The sequence below is a fragment of the Hemicordylus capensis genome, chromosome 1, assembly GCF_027244095.1.
Source record: "Hemicordylus capensis ecotype Gifberg chromosome 1, rHemCap1.1.pri, whole genome shotgun sequence".
Taxonomy (NCBI): Eukaryota; Metazoa; Chordata; class Lepidosauria; order Squamata; family Cordylidae; genus Hemicordylus; species Hemicordylus capensis.
Genome location: NC_069657.1, coordinates 159,006,423 through 159,021,646, shown reverse-complemented (window position 1 = coordinate 159,021,646; position 15,224 = coordinate 159,006,423).

Sequence of the window (15,224 nt, the reverse complement as noted above, 5' to 3'; positions counted from 1 at the left end):
TCTGGATTACTGTAATGCGCTCTACCTGGGGTTGCCTTTGAAGATGACCTGAAAGCTTCAGTTGATTCAGAATGTGGCAGCCCGCCTGCTTATGGGCACTAGGAGATATAGTGTGACACCTCTCTTGTGGTCGCTGCACTGGTTACCTATTTGCTTCCGGGTCCAATTCAAAGTGCTGGTTCTCACCTTTAAAACCGTTCAGGGCTTAGCACCTGCTTGCCTTTAGGGCCGCCTCTCCCAGCCAGTCCTGTCCCCCCCCCCCCACCCGATTTGGTCTGCCTCCTCCCTTTCAGCCTGCAAAACCTTATTGAAGACATTTCTTTTCCACCAGGTGTTTGTCCTTTAATTGTTTTGTTTATTCATCCCCCCCCCTTAAATCTCGGATGCTGTTCTTGTTTGTACACCACCCTGAGTCTGTGGATTGAGCAGTATATTAAATAATCAATCAATCCAATCAATCAATCAATCAGTTAATTAATTAACTTCCTCAAGAGCAAAGGTAGCCCATACTGGAAGTTGTTCTAATGTATCTCAAATTTTTAAATTGACGTCAGTAGGAGCAGATTCCAAGTCCAAAACATCCTTCTTCAACTAACACAGAAACCAATGCACAAAGATTATTACTGAGAAATGACTGCTTTTTCCTAGGAAGAAGGATTAGGTGTATTTATAAATATTAAAAGATGAATAAAATAAATAGATACATGCGGTGGCTCCAGTTTTTGCACTGAGTGCAACCTGGGCCAGTCATGTTTTCATTTTAACATATATCTGTTTTGCTAATTTCAATAGGTATTTTATATATGATGTTTTTGTGTGCTAATCCAGCCTGACTTCTATGAATGGTGTGGAATTGGAATCTACACAAAATTGCCTTCTTACTATTAATAATACAGTCTCTTTGGGCAGTAAATTGGGAGCTATAAAAAGGGGCAATTTGTCACGTATTCCCCACCCACCCTCACCTTTTTTAAATCTTAAAGGACAATTTAATTTTACTAGGGGACAAAGAAAGTGACAACATGAATCCAAAGAGTCATGTGATGAGTTCACTCATCACATGACTGTATTATTAATAGTAAGAAGACAGCAAGAAGACAAGCCTAAGTCCTCCCTGTATTCTGCATTTATAGATTTTGAAGCAGCTTTCTATTCTATTTCCAGAGATAGACTTTGGACGAAGTTAAAGGAATCATCAATAGATCCACGTTTACTTTTATTAATCTACAATCTTCATCAGAACACCCGCCTCAGAGTGCAGTGTAGTAAAGGGCATCTCCCGGCTGAGATACCTACTTATAGAGGAGTACGACAGGGTTGTATTCTTGCCCCTGTTTTATTTAATTTTTATATAAATTCAGTAGTTTCTCATCTGAATGACCTTGCTCTTCATCTGCCTAAACTTGCGAGTAGGGATGTTTTGTTACTGCTTTATGCTGACGATATTGTTCTATTATCTCTAACCAAGATAGGGTTAAGCCATGCCTTAACTTCCCTGAGTGTCTATACTGTGAAGGAGGGCTTGGAGGTAAACTATACCAAGACTAAGGTGATGGTTTTTGCAAAACGCCCCAAACCCCATAAATGGTCCATAAATGGACATAATGTTGAGCAGGTCAACGTTTACAAGTATTTAGGGGTTGTATTTCATTCCAGCGGATCCCAGAAAGCTTATCTTAGCTTTGTTTCTCACAGTGCCCAACAGACGGCAAATGAGATTAAATCTTTTTACTTCTCGAAAGGTGCTCTTTTTGTCCCAGCAGCTGTCAAATTATTGAAGGCTAAAATATACCCTCAAATTCTTTATGGTGTGCAAATTGGGCCTTTTGATAATTTTACAATATTAGAAGCAGTTCAAACTAAATTCTTAAGGGCCATCCTTCAAACCCTTAGTGGCACAGCTAACATGGCTCTTCCTAGAGAGGTTGGGATTACCACCTTGAAAATGAAAATCTGGTTTTGTATAATCAAATTCTGGCTGCATTTGGTTTTCTTCCCAATCGTTTAGCGCCTTTAGTATTAATTGACAGCTTTACATCCAAATGGGAAATAGCTCTGAAAACGAAATTGCATCAAATGGGCACGTCCCAAGAAAACCTTATAGGGAGGGGTTTAGATCTAGCAATATGTTTTGTTAGGCAATGACTATTGGACATAGATCTGCAGGAGGAGTGTGCTCGACTACCAAGGGGAATCTATATAGGCTCTCAAAACTTCAGCCACAAACCGGCTGAATATTTAAATCATATGTTTTTACCTACGTTTAGGAGAGCATTGACCCTTGCTCGTTTGAATGCCCTTCCCTCTGCACTCTTAGATGGGAATTATAAAGGCGTTCCATACTCATTGTGTCGTTGCCCTTGTGGCTCAGGGGATATAGAGTCAGTTGTTCATGTTATTCCGTATTGTCAGTTTTATACGGATGCTCGTATTAAGTTTATTGCTCCTCTCTTAAAGAATCATCCTGGCCATACGGATCAATTTATTTATTTCTCTGTGTAAACTGCCCTGAGCCATTTTTGGAAGGGCAGTATGGAAATTGAATTATTATTATTATTATTATTATTAATAATAATAATATTTTTAATTTTACTTGGATTTTTTGCTGTCAATTTTAAATCTGTTCCTTCTATAAATGTGGCCAAGTTTTGTTTTGTTGCATCCAAACTTCGTAGAGCTTGTACTAGCAATTTGAATATTTTGTAAATTATAAATGTATTATTTTAAAAGTTAAGCTGGTCTAAGGATCATAATAAATTTACTTACTTACTTAGCAAAATGCTGTAGCCTGCCTTCTAAAGTGAGTGGCTCATAGGTAGCACATGACACTTGTGTCCTGGCTCTCCGCTGCCTTCCAGTCTCTGCTCAAATTGCAGGTAATGATCTACTATAAAACTATATATCCTCGGTTTAGAATGCCTATGAGCAGGGACAGATCTTATCTATAGGCAAAGTGGGTGGAGCTCACTTAAATTTCTCAGTCAGTCATGCTAATGACTGCTAATGCTCTTGCCTGCAGCAAGAGCATTAGCAGTCTGCAGCCTGCTGCTGCTTTAAGAGTTGTGAGATGGGTGATGGTAGCACCAACCTCAAAGAACATATGAAACACCTCATATCTTTTAAAATATGAATATGGCAGGAGCGTATAAACATGTTCACTTTTGTTATGCAAAGTGGGTGGTCCTTGCACCACCCTATAAACCAGAGGGACTAGACCGATTGACTCAGGCAGCCAATCAGAGTGCCCACTGGGTGGGGAAGTCTTTTTTTTTTAAAGCTACTCAGAAGAATCCACTTACTATTTGGGTTAGAGCAGGTAGGCTAGCTGGCTGTTGGTAAGTGATCTTTTGCTGTCTTCTATGCATTTGTTTGGAGGGGAGGCAGTAGGCACACAGGGGAGGAATGCAGCTTCTGTTTTCTCTCCCTTGCTCTCTGATCTGATCTGTATGCAAAATATTATGGTCCATTCCCAAAATGACATGCCATAAAACATTGGAAGGAATAACAAACTGTAAAACTGGACTAATTAGATTAGAAACTGGCAAAGTAAGCCAGAAAGTTCTTTTAGGGTATATGCATGGGTTTCTGGGTCCAAACTGCTTTTCAAATAATTGCAGAAGTGGCTTTCTATGTGGTATGCTGTGAGGGCACTCTCCTGCTATTGCTCCCCTGCAACGAGCATTTAGAGGCATCTTGCCTCTGAGGTAAATGACAGATAGCCATCAATAGACCTGTCCTTCATCAATGTGTCTAAGCCTCCTGTTGGAAGGGAAATGGTTTTTAAAAATCAATTTGCTATGCAGAGAGCTACCAGGTTTTTCTCTGATTGTGGCCCGTATCTGTAACATTAATATGTCCACTAGGTGTTACGGTTCATTGGGCAAGGATCAAAGAAGTGATCTCTATTAAAAAACAGAAAACAAAAAACATTTGCTAGGATAGATACTCAGGCTAAGTGGTGGGCACCAGTGTTGGGCAGAAAGCGGCACCCAGCTGTTCAGCAGTCATGCAATAGGGAGAAGGTGTTCCCATGCATCTTTGCTTCCCATGGTGTCCTTTAAGTTACAGGAGATGATTTATAGCTGCAACAAGCATCATTAAAAAAACTGTGGGTTTTCTATTTTTTATGTATACATTTTTGCAATAGGCAGGCAGAGCTGCCCTTGTAACTTTAGAATGCATTTGTTCTCCACTTTTGTAGCTGGTCTCTGCTTTACCTGTGGCTTATATAGATTTATTTGCTTTTACATGTATAGCCTGTGCTTCCTCCAAAAAGCCCAGAGTGGTGCACATTTCTCCTCCCAACAGACCTATAGGGAAGGTTATGCTGAGAGATATGTGACTGTCCCAGAGTCACCCAGTTAATTTAATGGCTGAATGGGGATTTGAATTAGGATTTCCCCAGTCTAGCCAAGCACACTAACCACTAGACCACTCTGGCTCAGAGTTCTTTTTTGTTGTTTATTAGTAGTAGTATTCATTTTTGAAATAATCTGGCAGACAGAGCTGCTCTGGTGACTTCAGAATGCATGAAGTCTGCATTCATGCAGAAGCAGCCTTCTGTAGCTTGTCTGTGCTTTACTTGTGGCTTGTACAGTTCTTTTCCTTTGTGTGTGATGCGTTTGGAGGAGAGAAACAAATGCATTTGATTCTCTTTTCTCTCCCTTGCTCTCTGATCTGATCTCTATGCAAAGCATTATGATGTGTGTGCTTGTGTTTTGATCATGTTGTGTTAGATACAAATCTACACACTACTTGTAGTCCTGCTAAGCACTAAAAAGCAACAGATGTTTTCCATATTTCTCTATATATGATGATGATCTGATGAGCAATTAAGATGTGTGTGCTTGTGTGTGTGTATTTTGAGCCACTTGTTAGCTACAAATCTACACTTTGCCAGTTATTGCTAAGGCACCACCACCACAGTTTCGCAGAATTTGCTCCAACTCTCACTACCTCTGGCTCTGCCCATCAACTTTCCTGCCTTGCTCTTCCCCAATCCCAGGAGCCACTAGCCACCACTGCCTGTGAGGCCACTGCCACTCCTATGTTTCATAACAATCTTTAGGATCATTCATTCATTCAATTTCTATACCGCCCTTCCAAAAATGGCTCAGGGCGGTTTACACAGAGAAATAATAAATAAATAAGATGGATCCCTGTCCCCAAAGGGTTCACATTCTAAAACGAAACATAAGATAGACACCAGCAACAGTCACTGGGAGTACTGTGCTGGGGGTGGATAGGGCCAGTTACTCTCCCCTGCTAAGCACAGAGAATCACCATGTTAAAAAGGAGCCTCTTTGCCAGGTTAGCAGGGGTTAACTAGAGATGTTACCTTAAGTACTTTTATCTTTATTCGGTCAATTGACCAGCAAAACAAATAAATAAGTATCCCATTTATGTGCCAAATCAGGTCCACAAGGACACACAAAGATATATTTGCAGTAGCCACTCTTCAACTTTCAAATTCTCTTTCCCTGAAGAGATTCACCAAAGCTCAAGCTAATATGTCTTCCAGAAATCAGGTAAGACTTATTTAAAAATTCAAACTGGCATTTGGTGGCCAAAGCCAGGAGAGGATAAAATAATTAGTATGCTGTTACTTATACTGACCTCTTAGGATATGGTGGCTCTGTCCAATTAATCAGTCAACAGAATTTTAAAGTCCCCTAAGTTTGGAAGCTCAAAGCATTTTTGCCCAGTTGGCCTGCTTACAGCATTTTCCCTAGTGAAATGGACTAGACAGCAGGATGATTCAATATGTCAAGGCAACAGAAAAATGCTTGTGATGCTGCCCCATCTGGAAAGGGTACAGCAGTTTGATTAGGGTAGCTGCATTAGTCAACCCAGTCACAAGGCACATCTCTCTTCTCCACAGCCATACTACACATCCCTGGCAGCAAGTGGCACCATCTTAGACATTCCGCATAACTCATCTGAGCTGCATGATTAATGTAATAAACTTATATGCCCTGCCATGTGCCACTACAAGGAATAATTTTTGGCAGGATTTGGCAGAATAATCTTTTTTATTATAGGGCCTTATGGCAAGGGCTTAACTAGCAAGTGTCCTTGCCTCACCATCACACTTTTGAGAACTACTATATTAGTAAGTGATACTTAGTGACCACAGAAGTGTTTGTGCAACCATGTGTGCTTTTTCCTTTCCCTCAAACAACTGTGCCAGTGTATCATTGCAAGTTGCTTTTTAAACACAGAAGAGGCTGTAATCTTAGCTTCATCAAAAGATTATGGTTCATGGGATTCAGTGAGATTTACTTATGAGTAAAAATACTTAAGATTGTGCTGTAAGCTGCTCAGAGTATTGCAGGGTTGGGGCAGTTAAAAATGGGGGAACTCAGTCACATGAATCTATAAAGATGTCCTTAATTTATCACAGCCAATGGATTCAGGGTAAGAGTGCAACAGGTCAGATGCTTCATTTTTCTGATCAGCAAGTTAATTGGTGACTTGTTCCAAAGCTCACTTTAATGAAAGGGTCAAATCAATGCAGCCTTGGAGGACTACCAGCAAATAAAGTGGATTTTTATGTACGTCTCCATGACAGAATTGGATATACGAGGCTACCTGAGTTTTACATTTCTCAATATTTGTTTCAAGCTTTTCCTTCTTTCAAATTTTATATTGTTGTGTTTTAAATTTCTTGTATTTGTTTTTAACTCATGTTTTAATGTTGTTTTTATCTTGTAAACTGCCCAGAGACATAAGTTTTGGGCGGTATAAAAATATGTTAAATAAATAAACAAATAAAGCAAAAGGCTGAATTGGAAATGTTTGCATTCCTCATTGTATTCTCCATGTCAAGGTGCCCTATTCTACTTTGTTTCACATTTTTCATGTCAGAGGCTGGATGCTGGCTGAGAGGAATGCCAACAAAGAGATACTCTTTCTGTCTCAGAGCCACAAAGACAAAGAAAGATGTTTCCTCAAATGAGAAAGGATCCTCTCATTTAAACATAATAGGAGGGAAAACTGGGTCTCATTTTGTAAAGACAGAGAGGCAGAGGCTGCCTTGCGGCATATTTCATAACTGCCACATCCTGAGGAATGGGCTAGGATAATACTTGGTTTGACCTAATTAATGGATGATGTAGTTCTTTCTTAAGGTCAAGTTATTGCAGACATAATCAGTGCCTTGATGGGAGATCACTGGGAATCTCATATAAACAGATGATGACAAATATTTATATACCGCTTTTCAACAAAAGTTCCCAAAGTGGTTTACATCCTCTCTAATAAAACGCTTGGTGTCCGTCCGTGCCTCCCTGGCCTGTTCTGCGCATGCGCGGAGCGCATGTGCAGAACAGGGCAAGGGAGACACGACGGCCAGCACCCGGTGGCCATCTTGGGCGGCCAGAAGCAGCCGCCCCGAAGAAGCTGGGTGAGCGGCGCCGGGGAACACTGGCCGCCGCCGCCTTGGCCAGAGGACACCCGCGGCGGCAAGGGAGAGGCCCCAGGGAGCGGAGGTCCCGGCCGAAGCTGCGGGCGGCGGCGGCGGGCCCGCTGGAGCCGCAGGCGGCGGCGGCGGTGGGTGGCGGGCCCGCCGGAGCCCTGGGTGGCCGCCCCGGCCGGAGACACGGGCCGCGGTGGGTGGCGGGAGGGGGAATGGCGGCAGAGGCCCAGACCGGCGCAGGGAGACGGAGGCCGGGACCGGGGGCTGAGCGAAGGCTGAAGAAAAGTACAATCAAAAATGCAGCCTCCGCCGCTGCCTCCGAAGTCCCACCCTCCCAACTTCTGAAACCACCTTACCCTGTCCCGTGACAGTTGAGCAAAGAAGGTAAATTGAGGAGGGAGAGAGGAGCTCGCAAGGAGTGCTCCTCCCTCTTCAAAGGCTCTGCCCGAACTGGCGCTTGGGGCGGAAAGGACGCCTCTTGCGTCCTTTCAGTCCCAAGCGCCAGTTCGGGCAGAGCCTTTGCAGAGGGAGGAGCACTGCTTGCGAGCTCCTCTCTCCCTCCTCAATTTAGGACTTTCTTTGCTCAACTGTCACGGGACAGGGTAAGGTGGTTTCGGAAGTTGGGAGGGAGGGAGGGTGGGACTTCGGAGGCAGCGGCGGAGGCAGCCTTTAAAAAAAAAAAAACAGTAAAGGGGAGAGGAAAAGGCTAGCGCCCGTTATTATAACGGGCTTCAAAACACTAGTAGAGAAATAAAGATAAAGATGGATCCCTGTCCCCAAAGGGCTCACAATCTAAAAAGAAACATAAGATAAACACCAGCAACAGCCACTGGAGGGATGCTGTGCTGAGGCTGGATATGGCTCTATCCCTGCTTAAAAAAAAAAAAAAAAAGAATCACCACTTTTTAAAAGTGCCTCTTTGCTCAGTTAGCAGTTAATCTCCAAACAGAGCCAACATGGTGTAGTACATAACTCTAGGCTCATCGTAGGAAGAAAGGGATTGAGATTATAAGTAAGTAAATCTTCATATTGGGTTCCCAAGTACTGGCAGACCAACAGGAAGTGTAGAGTATGAATCACACAAAGTCCAGCTTTGGTAGAACATTCAGTCAGCCTTTCTGGATGCTGACAATGGCTATGTCAGCATCCTGGCAAAAAACACGATAGGGCAGTTCACACGATCAGGGTAGGAGAAGCCTCCTATCTCATTCAGCAGCTGAGAACAGCTGTTGGGTAGGAGGGAGCCCTGATCCAGCTGCTGATCCTTAGAAGATGAGCATGGACAGTGCCTCCAGCCTTGGTTTTAACTGACAGATAATTGGCAACGGGAATACATCCTGAATTAGAGTAGGAAGCTTCTCCTATCCAAATTATGATCATGTGAACTGCCCCAATGTCTGCTTTCTAGTGGTCCAGAGATCTAGGCCTTGCACGTCTCCCCACTTTGGATATATCCAGGCCCATATTTTGCTGCAATATTTGCAATTATGTGTCAGAAGCTGATCTGGAATCAATCAGGTTAGCACATTATTTACTGCCATGGACTGATGCAGCTGGAGGTCAGCACATCCTGACTGAAAACCATGGCTGCCACAGAGGCTGAGAGGGTTGCGTAAATGATCACGTGCCTGTGAGGCAACTCTAGGCCAGATGGCATCTCCACACAAGAAACCTCCTGTAAGGGCAAACACACCAAACCAAGGTGGAGCTGCAGTTGTGAGTGAGAAGGGAACAGAAGGCTCCAACAGCAAACAGGGAGCCAGCTGTCTCCTTTCTTCTATGGAACACTCTTCATTGCTACCCCGAGGGGATCCCATATAGGAGCCTTCTCTCCTTACTGGGATGTTAACTGGCAGATATTCAGCTTCGCTCCATGTCGTCTGTATTAGCAGATGAGAATGTGGAGCTCAGTGGAGACCACTGTGGCCATGCCTATGCTGAGGTGAATGCTTGCTTCTCCAGCATGAGTTTCTGGGTGCTCACCAGAGATTTTCAGTTATACTGGACTAATACACTTGAAGATGTGCCTGGGTTTTGTCCACTTCCTTGAGTCTTAAAATATGAGTGCACCAGTGTTCTAGAAATGCATAGTGCTCCTTTCCAATTTGCCCCAGATTCTGCAAAACCCAGAACCTTGCTCTTAGAGCACCGAATGTGATGGTTTGGGGTATAGAATTCTTGGCAGTTTGATTTTAAAGTTATAAATGCGCCTTTATCATATAAGATGTCTCCCAGTTAATGTTTCAGAGTTTGTGATATCTGAGATATCTCCTGCATATCTTCAAACTATATTCTCCCATAGAGTGCAAATTGTGTTAAGCAGTTTTCATAACATCATGAAGAGGTGATGCAGCATAGTGACTAGGAATCTAATCTTGAGTCAAATCTTACCTCCGCCGCAAATTCAGCAGGTGGCTTCCCTCTGCCTCAGCCTCTCACCTGCAATATGGATATCATAATACCAGCCTACTGAGTTCATGGAGGACTAACTATCCCCATATGAACCTGTCCAGGACTAGGTTCCAAGTGTCCCGCCTTCAGGGGGGTACCAAGGACAGAGCTTTTTCTGTGGTGCACCCCAGAAGCTTTTCAGACAGCAGGCTTTACCAAGGGTTTACTGCAAGGCTTTACTGTGAATTGGGAGCATAACGGATAATCCGATGCAAAAAGAGCATTTTTGTTTACCCCGGACTTAAATCGAACTAGGTTCCAATACAGAGGGGGAAATCTGAATTCTGTGTATCTGAAATATCGCATCGACTTTGGGGTAAATCTGGCTGATATGTGGACGTACACCCACCTTCCCAAAGTAAAGTCGTGGGAAAGTAGTTGTCTGAAAAAGCTCCTGGTGATTGAATAGCACCCCCTCGGTACATTTGCAGGTTATATTTAGGCAAAATATTAAACAATACCTTTAAAAAATAATAAATTCCTTTGTTTATTAAACAAACAACATCTCAAGCTTTTGGCAGCACCTAACTCGATTTTTATCCATTTGCTGTTTTATTAACTGCCATTTCTGTGGTATTGTAACGTATTGTGTTTTTAACTATTTGTGCATACTACCTTAGAAGGCAGAATTGGTGGAAAGGGTGAATGCAACTGTTTTTCCTAAAAAAAAAAACCAAGCAAGCAAATAAACAAACAAACAAGAAAACAAGAGGAAAGGATAAGGTAAGTTTGTTAGGGCTAGTCATTTCTAGGATTTGATTTCTAGCTGTCTAGGGGGTTGTTTTGAACAGGGCAGTTTCAGTTGTGCCTAGAGATACAGTGGGTGTGGATTCACTGCAGGTGAGTCTCACAGCTTGTGGGAGGGGGCACATACACGAGGCAGCTCAGTTTGGAAGTAGCGCTTGAGAAGACACGGCTCAGACCAGGGGAGCCTTGCTATCCGGAGCTTTGCCAACATATATCAAAGATGTTTTGTGTAGAGTTTAACAGGGAAGTGTGCACCGAGGTGCTCAAGCTGCCCCCGTTTATCACAAAGGAGACAACCATCACAAGAAGAAGGTGAGTACTACCCAACTTCTGTAATTTTCTTGGAAGGCAGAGCTTTAAACCTTTAATTGACTACTGCAGCTGAGACCTACCTTTAAAAAACAAAAGCTCTCTATGGTCTAAATAGTTAATAAAACTAGTTATGAAGATAGAATCCTAGCAGGGGAGGAGTGCTTCCCAGTGTATTGTACAGAGTGTTGCATATATGACTATTTGCTCAAGGGGCAGGAGTCGTGGGTGCGTGCTTGGAGCAAAGCCCTCCTGGCTCTCAGGGAAGAAGTTATTTCCCTCAAAGCCAAGGTGGCTGACCAGGGGAAGCTCAGAGAGGCATGTGGATAAGAACATCAGGGGTGTGATAGAGGCATCCCACTCCCAGGCTGATAGCTCCTCTGCTGTCATGGAGAATGAAGGTCTCAGGGAAGGAGGACATAGGTCTGGGGAAGAGGTTGATGCTCCATTAGAAGAGAGGGACACCTTCCTTGGGTGATACACTCATATCCTCTCACACAGAGGATACTCTTCCGAGGGTTGGGGGCTTCATAGTAGTGGGTGAATTGATTGATAGGGAGATAGAGATGGTTTTGTGACCCACATGTAGACCACACCGTGACTTGCCTACCTGATGTGAAGGTTGTGCATGTAACGCAGCATCTAGCTAGGTCCAAAACTTGTCAAGATCTGGAAGCCCCGGCTAGTGCAGAGACCCCCTAAGCCAGGAAATGGAGACCTTCCAAAGGCCCTCTCAAGGCCCTGGAGCCAGAGGAGGCCACAGGAGAGCCCTCTGAGAATGAGAACCCCATACTTGGACCATCATGGGTGTGGGGGTTCCCACTAGATCCCCTGTGGACTCTGATCAGGAGGAGCCTCCCTCTCCAATTGAACAGTGCCAGAGGAAGGCCTGTGAAGCTCTTGGTGAATGCAAGCAGTGCCAACTTATATGCAAGAAAGGAATGTAGGTCAAGGGCTACTCATGAGTAAGGAAAAGGACTCCTTGTGAATCCTCCTTGTGTTCTACACCAGGCAGGCAGTCCCAGCTGCAACCCATGACTTGTTATGGCTCTGCTTTCCAACCTCAGCTTTATAAGCTGATCAATCCAGCCTGCCTGTTGCTGGAATAACAGCTCTTGCTGCCCTTGTGTTGAGTTTCCTTGTGTTTGAGCCTAGCCCACTATCTGTAGCTTCCAAGCCCCCAAGCTTGGGCTCCCTGTAATCTCTTGCAGCCGCACTCCTAGCTCCACTTCTGTCTCCACTGAATGCCAGTCTCCAGACTTTGCTGCTGTCGTTATCTGCTTCCTTCAGTGTTCCTGATTGAGCTGCCACTCAGCCCAGGCTGGTGACCTACCCCTGGCAGCCTCAGTCACATGGTCTTGCTGGCATTCCTCCAGTAACTGTGAGTGAGCACTCCTGGCTGTGAGGAGGCTATGCCAACGTGCCAGGACAATGTGCTATTGCACCCTCCAGGTCAAAACACTGAGAGTGACCTGAAATTGGAGAATCAAATATACTGGGCACATTCATTGTGGGTATTGACAAAGAATCCAAAATTCTAGACATGCTAAATGCCTATGCCTTAGAACAGATGGTTGTAGAACCAACCAGAGAGAAGGTGACCTTGGACTTAATCCTGAGTAGTTCCCAGGACCTGGTGGGAGATGTCAGAGTTGTAGAACCACTGGGGAACAGTGACCATATTTTGATCCAATTCAGCTTATATGTGTGTGGAGCATTTCCAAGGAAGTCCAACACAGGTTCATTGGACTCCAGAAGAGGAAACTTCTAAAAAATGAGGGGACTGGTAAAAAGGAAGCTGAAAAGGAAAGTCGGGAGGGTCAAATCACTCCAGAAAGCATGGAACTTATTTAAAACCACAATAACAGAAGCTCAGTTGGAATGCATACCAAGAAGAAGGAAAGATACCACCACAGGACATCAGCATGGCTAACAAGCAGAGTTAGGGAAACTATAAAAGAGAAGAAGTCTTCCTTCAGAAAACTGAAGTCCTGCCAAATGAAGAGAACAGAAAGGAACATAAACTCTGGCAAAATAAATGCAAGGAGACAATAAGGGAACAAGAAGAAAGTTTGAGGAGCACATAGGTAGATGTGTCAAGGGGAATAACAAAAACTTCTTTAAATATACCAGAAGCAGAAAACCTGCCAAGGAGGAAGTTGGTCTCTAGTAGATGAGAGTGTGAAAGGGATAATTAAAGAGGATAAGGAGACTGCAGAGAAGCTGAATGTGTTCTTTGCATCTGTCTTTATGGCAGAGGACACTGACAATATACCCACTACAGAACTAGGGATGTGCATGGAACCAGTTCGGAGACCCTTTATGGGCCTTCAAACCAGTTCGAAGAACCGGCGGTTCTGCTGGTTTGATGGTGGGGGGTGTCTAGCTTTAAAAGCAGGGGAGGGCGCACTTACACCTCCCGCCACTTTTCCTCTGCTGGCGTCTGTTTTTGTAAAATTTTGTATTACAATTGTATTGTTATTATTAGTTATTACATTAAAATTTAAAATATTATTAAAAATTTGATTGTATTAAACATTTTAATTGTATTAAAATTTTGTATCAAAAATAAAATTAAATTTTATAAAATTTTGTATTAAATAAATAAATAATGAAAGCCCATAGGGGTGGCAGCATACCTCCTTGCTGCCCCATTGCCCCCGTTGTCCAGATATAACCAGAAGTCCCTGATGTGTCTGCGCATGCCAGTGTGGATGTGCACATGTTGCACGCCCACCTGTGCATGTGCCGGTGTGTGCAGGTGTGTTGGAGACTTCTGGTTATATCCAGGCAATGGGGCAGCAGGGAGGTGTGCTGCTGCCCCGATGGGCTTTTACAAAAACAGACACCGGTGAAGGGAAAGTGGCAGGAGGAGTAAATGCACTCTCCCTCACACTTAAAGTAGCACCCCCACCACCTTCAAACCTCCCTGCTGCAATTTCAAATGTGAAATTGCTGATCTCTTAACAAAAATATGTAACTTGTTGCTACAATCAGGCTCTCTACCAGAGGACTGGAAAATAGCTAATATAAATCCAATTTTAAAAAACTGAACCGGGGGGATCTGGAAAACTACAGACCAGTTAGCTTAACTTCTGTGCAGGGTAAACTGATGGAAAGCATACTTAAGAACAAAATCGTTACATATTGAAGAACAGGCCTTGCTGAAGGAGAACCAGCATGGCTTCTGAAAGGGCAAGTCTTGCCTCATGAAACCTTTGGAGTTATTTGAGAGTGTCAACAGGCATGTGAATAAAGGTGATCTGGCTGACGTAGCGTACTTGGACTTCCAAAAGGCTTTTGACACAGTTCCCCATGAAAGGCCCTTGAAGAAACTTGGCAGTCATGGGATAAGGGGATAGGTTAATGACTGGTAACTAGTTGAAGGACAGAAAACAGAGGGTAGGAATAAATGGACTATGGACAGTTTTCACAATGGAGGGAAGAAAGATACAGGGTCCCCAAGGTATATGTACCAGTGCTCTTTAACTTGTTCATAAATGACCTAGAAGTTGCGGTGACCAGTGAAGTGGCCAAATTTGCAGATAACACTAAATTATTTAGGGTAGTAAAATCCACAATAGATTGTGAGGAGCTCCAAAAGGATTTCTCCAAACTCGATGAGTGGGTGACAAAATGGCAGATTCAGTTCAATGTAAGCAAATGTAAAGTGATGCATATTGGGGCAAAAAATCCCAATTTCACATATACACTGATGGGATCTGAGCTGTCAGTGACTGACCAGAAAAGAGATCTTGGGTTTGAGGTGGACAGCTCGTTGAAAATGACAACTCAGTGCACGACAGCTGTGAAAAAGGCAAATCCCATGCTAGGGATCATTAAGGGGATTGAAAATAAAAATTCTAATATTATAATGCCCTTATACACATCTGTGATGCAGCTACATTTGGAGTACTGCATACAGTTCTGGACACCATATCTTAATAAGGGCATTGTAGAACTGGAAAAGGTACAGAAGAGGGCAACCAAGATGATCCAATGCCTGGAGCACCTTCCTTATGAGGCAAGGCTACAGCATCTGGGGCTTTTTAGTCTGGAAAAGAGGCAACTACAGGGAGACATGATAGAGGCTAGGGATGTGCACAAAGCATTTCATGCATTGGGGGTGGTGGAGAATAGGTACTTTAAAAGGAGAAAAGCCTTACCTGCCCCTCCCTCACTTCTCCACTGCCCCCTACCATTCCACTGTGGCACTGTCCATATAAAACAGCTGCGGTGTCTGTTTTGAAAAGCCACACCACACGGCTGCTTCCTGCCTATTCCCAGCAGCCCGTGTGTG